Raw genomic sequence first — 6,000 nt, 5'->3', positions numbered from 1 at the left:
CGAGGAAGGCTCCTATGCCCACCGATAGCAACCAGTTTTCCAAACACTAGATCGCCTGTGCTACAGAGGCCCTGTGGGCTCCCAGCAGCCGCCAGCCTGGCTCTCCGGAGGGGCCTGCAGAGAGCTGTAGCTGTGTGGCGGCAGGATGAGGCACTAGAGCGCTGAGGGCGGGGAAGAAAAAGTCGGGAGGGAAATCGCCTTTTGGGAGACCGAGCTGCTTGAGGGACAGAACGAGCGTGGGGCAGGGGATACTCTTGCCCCAGTGTAACTGCTGCATGGGGTTAATTTGAGGGCAGGACGGGTGGGCTTGTAAAGCCAGGACCAGCCCCCTGCTTGTCGCCCACTCCTGCGCCTTCCTCCCCTGTTGCCTCAGGAAGCCGTGACTGTTGAGCGACCTTCTCCAGGCCGGATTCAAACAACTGTCAATCACCTGCAAACACCCACCTCCTTTCTCTCCTAACCCAATCAGAATGCTTGCTACCAGCCATCCCGCCCCCAATATTGGCCCAAGTGACCTGTCAATCACTGCCCAAGCCCCACCTCCTCCCTGGCTTCCAAGCTTTCCTCAGCCCTGAGGAGCTGCTGTCAATCACCTTCCTAAGCCCACCTCTTTCTAGTATCACCCAATCAGATTTCGCGCCAGCTCGAGGGACCCTTGCTGTAGGGATCGGGCGCCATTGCCATTTTCCTCAGCGATGGCGGGAGGAGGAGGGCTTGGTCCCCAGGCAAGAGGGAGACAGGCCGATGCATTAATCAAACAATGCCTTTTCAGCCCTTATTCACCTTAGGAGAAAGCCTTGATTACTGTTGTATTTCTATTTTTGTAGCACATATGTGATCCATAAATATTTTGCCATTGGAAAGAGCCACAGCACAAATGTTGGCCAGATAATCTGTCACTGCTTCTTCTAGACCACAGGCCCTTTATCCAGGCTGCCAGCCTGCTGCAATGCATCCTTTCTTTTAACTGAACTGATGAACCAGTAAGTAAGCAAATGTGCCTTTTCTGTGTACCCCGTGGCTTATGTGAATCCAATTCTCATACCCCTTTTTTTCACAGTTTAAAGACACTTTCTGAATTCATGTTAATCACAGAGTCTGCTAAAATCTTGGGCTCTTTCTTATATCATCTTTCTCCTGGCCTGTGGTCACACTGCTCCAAATGGTCCTTGTATTTGCTTGTGTTTTCTTGCAGAGCTGCAAGCCTGATCTTCACATGTGTAGACACGTTTCCTGTATGCACCCATGGACTCTGTCATGTCAAAGGACACATACAGCAGGAGAAGTGCTCTCTAAGTTTAAATGCAGATAATTTATGATCACCCTGGTGCTGTGTAGCCACCCCATATTAGGGAGGAGGGCATGTTTTAGGATGCCCTGGACTACTTACTCCTATGGCTCGCTACCTGTTTCTGACAGGGGCCAGTGCTGTCCAGAGAGATGTATTAAATCTCCAAGCATTGAGCAAGTTCTGAAGAGCACCAGAGCATCAACTACAACTAGAATAGAGATTTGCTGTAGATTCACAGAAATAACTCTGGTGCAGGAGTAATCTTGGAGTAAAAAACTACACTAAGCTGAGTCCCACGCCCAGCTGTGTAAACTGCCGTGTTTGTGAGTTCCTGCGTGGTTTGCGGTTTGCACCCCACTGCTTGATTGGCTGCACTTCATGAGGGAGAGGTGAGGATGCGGCGGCAAATGTTTGTATGTCCCAAATGGCGCCACAAACTTCTACCCTTGCTAAGCACTCGCGCTGAAGACAAGAGACAAGCTATTATCTTGTTATGAAACTGATGCCATTCACCACCACTTTGTCTCAGCACGGATCCTGAAACAGCAGACTGCAACCACCTACCGTCAAAGGTACAGACCTGCTCAGCTGCATGCTTCTTTCACTATGAAGTTTTAAGGGTGGAAATGTTGGTTTAAATTAGCATGACATTTTCTGCAGAGTTAAACAAGTAAGGTCTTAGCTGCAAGGCTCAAGATTTAGTGTATTTTCATTGCTGCTGCTGCTGCATCAGGATTTTGTCTGTGTCAATGGGGGATCAGGAATGTGCTCAGGAGGAGGGCATTTGTGGGAACAGAGCAAAGAAAATAATAGCTGGATATTTTTGTTAGTCAGAAGCACAAAGCAAAGAGATATCCAAATTCCTCAGAAACTTTAAGGTTACCCTGAAAGAGATCAGGCTATTGTGTCTCTAACACACCCTGTGTGTGATCATATTGACTGGGGCAAGATGCCTAGAAAGAAAAATGCTTCTGGCAACTGTAGATCCGGCATCACTGACCCTCTTTTTTAGTGTCTCCTTGTGCAATGTTTTGGGGTCTCAAGGGGCAAGGCCTGAATGCAACATCTCTTCAATTGCTTTGTAATGTAGAGTTCTTTGATGCATTCTAAGAGTAACATGCACTGTTGTTGTGAAACATCTCCTTAGGATAAAGTCTGTGGGGTTTTTGTGTGTGTTTGTGCATATAAAGGAAGCTCATACTGATTAACTCATCTTGCAGTTAACCTGGGAGCAAAAGGACATCAGTTTCCAAGATATGAGTTAGTAGCTTTTATTAGTAAACATCTTCTTAGAAAAATTTGTAATTCAAACTCTCTTCAGCAACAGCAGGAGAAACCTTCATATTTATACTTATCTGGAGAAGAAAGGTTTTGTGATGGCTGATTTCTAGTGAATGGGCATGGAAGAAAAAGCTAGGTTTGGGAATGAGAAACCCTGGATAGTTGCCCACTAGCTAGGTTTTGGAATGGAAGATCCTCATCAATTTAATTAGCACAAGTCATCCACTTGCAGGTAGAAGCAGAAGGAGGCCCACACTTTAGCCTCTGCTCCCTGGCTCTGAATGTGACTTAAACCCTAGCTATGATGTGATGGTGAGATGAGTGAGGGAGAAGTTAGAGAGAAAACATTTCTTTAGTAGCTGTTCGGAGAAAAAAGCTGTTGGTGTCCCACTGAGGTAGTTCCTGCTGCTTTCGTATATATTGACATTTACTTCTATTCCTAACTTTCTTGCATCCAAACTTGATGTTACCATAGAAAAGTGATTTAGATGATACAAAATAGCTTTGTGTGCCATTCCTATTTTTATCAAGGAAGCAGAATAACGTGGAGTTAGAGGGAGAGGTTAGGTGAAATGTACCTATCAAAAAATCAGCTTAGTTGTGTTGTCTGTATTTTGTTTGGGTTTTTTGTGTTTTCCTCTCTACCACTCACTTCTGTATATATCACTTTAAATTGTTCTAACTGAGGGAGCTTCCTGGGCAAAATGAAAATTGGCCCTTTGCAGGACAAAATTTTGTACAACTCCCAGAGTACCAGGCCTCTCATGCTCAAGTTAGCTGTCTGACCTGATCTCTTATAACTTTTTACATTAGTTTGCAAAAGGTACAGTTTGTCTGGAAGCTTGTCTGCGTGTTTTTATAGCCTCTAATTTACTTTAATAAAAGACATCACTTCTCCCTTCAAACTTTCTCTTCCTCTACCTAGTTGAACAGCATTTCTTTTTTTTTTCCATACTTCTTACCTTTCAGTCTTGCAGCCACACACCAGCGCCCTCCATTTTTGCTGATTCAAGAGCAACAGCAGTGAGGAAGTAATGCCATGCATACAGTGCTATGCTTTGCCCTCCCCATCAATCTGTAGCTTGACAGCTGCTCTCTATGGCCACAAGCAATATCTGAAAGTTTGGCAGGCAAGAGGTTGCTATTAAGCCACAGGTCTGGAACTACTGCTTTAGGCAGTCTCTTTTGGTTTGCTTTTACTGCTCACATAATGAAAATGATCTTCTTTCAGTCTCTGATATAGATAGTCAAAAGAACCTAACCACAGAGGCTGAGAAAATGCCAATTATTTCACCAGTAATTAAATATTTCTAAAAACACTTGATATGCCTACGTGTTTGGGGGTGATTTTTGTTTCTTTAGTTTTTTCAGTATAATAGGGCCCTGTCTTCCTCTACCTTTCTCACTTGTCTCCAGAGTCTGGCTTTGGTTTAAGAGGAGCTTAGCTATTCTGTCTGCTTTCAGTTCCTCAAAATGCTGTACAGAATATAATGATTGTCATACACTTGATTTAAAGTTCAGGACTGGCTGCAAGCCATATTCCAGTCAGCGCAAATGGCATCCATATATCCCATACCTTTTAAAAATTTTTGCTTTGCAGGTCCCTTGGAGGAAACTTTTTGGTTTGTTCAGCTTAGTTTTCCATCATTCTTAGTAAATTTGGGCAGCAGTAAAGGAAATACACAGTCCCCTCAGAGGTTATATGGCAGTAAATTTGTGTTTCCTATGTAGGCCTTTCATGTTCTTATCTGTACACATTTTTGTTTATTGATGGCCATTTTGCCCATTTGTCCTTAAGACGGGTCAGTATGAATTCTCCCACTTTGTAACTAAGGTCAGGTTTATGTGTCTGGATGTGGTATCACTGAGTTAACTACGATAATGGAAGCACTATAGTTGTACTAACTTGACTAGCTGGACAATCTGCAAAAATGAAATAGCATTCTTGGAACTGAGCTTTGCAGCTTTTGCTGCCCCAGCCATTTAAATGTCTCCATGCACAGCAACTCTCTGCTTTGTGAATGTGCCCTATAGTGCAGCAATGTGAAGTAGCTTGCCCAGGGGTACACAACAAATCATTAGCTTGTCTGGGGCTGGAAAGTGCTCTCTGGATTCTTGATTTTGTTCCTTAATCACTAGAAAAAGCTGCCTTGTTTCAGCATTTTATAGTGGCACTTTCATTTTAAAAAGGATTTAAAGCAAGCACTTTTTAAAAAGGAGGAAGGGAAAAGAGGGACTTGCACAAAAGCAAATAGAATTTGTAGCAATATGAGCTAGGCTAACAAGTGTAGGTACTGTAGCCTTCATGCTTTAAGGTACAAACTATTCTCATGATTTAACCATACTAGCACTGCAGTGGGATTGAAGCTTTACTTAAATGCTTCTGATGTTTCGCCACTGTTGTCCCAGGGGTATCAGACATACCCAGCTGGGTAATCTGGGTGAGAAGGGCATCTTTTTTTCTTTTGGCTATAGCCCAGAACCTTGTCTCTGAAGCTTAGTCACTGTAAATACAGTTTCCAGAAGGTGAAGATGAGAAATTCAAGAAGATGAGAATGAAGGAAAGTGATCTTGGAAGGGTCTGAGTTCTTCCTGTAGCCTTAAATTTTCTTAATCCTTCTGCTGATTAAAAAACTATGCTAAAGCACCATCCAAATAACATCTAAGCAGGGGAGACTAACCTTTGAGAAATAAGCTTGCTAAGAATGGCCACATTATCATGACACTGAGATCACAGGTCAGCACTGTAAAATATTATGAGATGGAAGAAAATGACTAGAATGCCTAAATGAACAGCATGCACCAATACATGATAAAATCCTTTCTTTTCTCTCTTGGAGTTCCAAAATCCATTCTTTCTTCCTCTCCCCTACCCTGTAACGTTTTTAAATACTGTTTTATCTTTTCAGAGCAATGTACAGGACTAATTACTTGCCATTTTTTTTCCTGAGGCACTTGTGTTCTCTAGATTTTCCTTACCAGTTCCCCAGTTTTTTTATCTCATCCTAACAAATTCACCAGTAGTGCTTACAGCACAAACTTCAACCCCTACAGCTTTAGAATTCTTTTTTTTTTTTTTTTTTTTTTTAATGACTACATAAAGAACAATGTCAAATTAAATGCATTTCCAGGCCATAGCACCTCCAAACTACAGCTGAGTTCTGGCACTGGAGAAATTTGCCATAACAACTGCAATCTAAACAGGGATTATCTCAGGATGTGGACAAACTTTTAAAATTGTTTCTGTGCATGAATGTGCTCTGGTAATATTTTTTTTCATGTAGAAGAGTATAACATCTAAAGATAACATACTGGAGGCATTCTGTCTGTTTGTGCATAGGATTTGCTGTACCAAATGAGGCTATCCATCTATTACATCCAGTATGCTACCCAAATGTCAAAACATAATGATTTTGGGAAAGGTGACC

The 6,000-nt window shown here is 42.7% G+C and overlaps 1 protein-coding gene across 1 annotated transcript in view; it reads left to right on the top strand.

Moving 5' to 3' along the window:
• Positions 1-1,784: 1,784 nt before the first annotated feature.
• Positions 1,785-6,000, top strand: part of GRAP2 (GRB2 related adaptor protein 2) — a 38,067-nt gene continuing 33,851 nt past the window's right edge. The window contains exon 1 of the mRNA XM_062568946.1: positions 1,785-1,863. The gene's annotated coding sequence lies outside the window, so the exon portion shown is untranslated. The remainder of the gene's footprint in view (positions 1,864-6,000) is intronic.

This window comes from Rhea pennata, chromosome 1, assembly GCF_028389875.1.
Source record: "Rhea pennata isolate bPtePen1 chromosome 1, bPtePen1.pri, whole genome shotgun sequence".
Lineage (NCBI taxonomy): Eukaryota > Metazoa > Chordata > Aves > Rheiformes > Rheidae > Rhea > Rhea pennata.
This window is presented reverse-complemented; position numbering and strand designations above follow the sequence as displayed.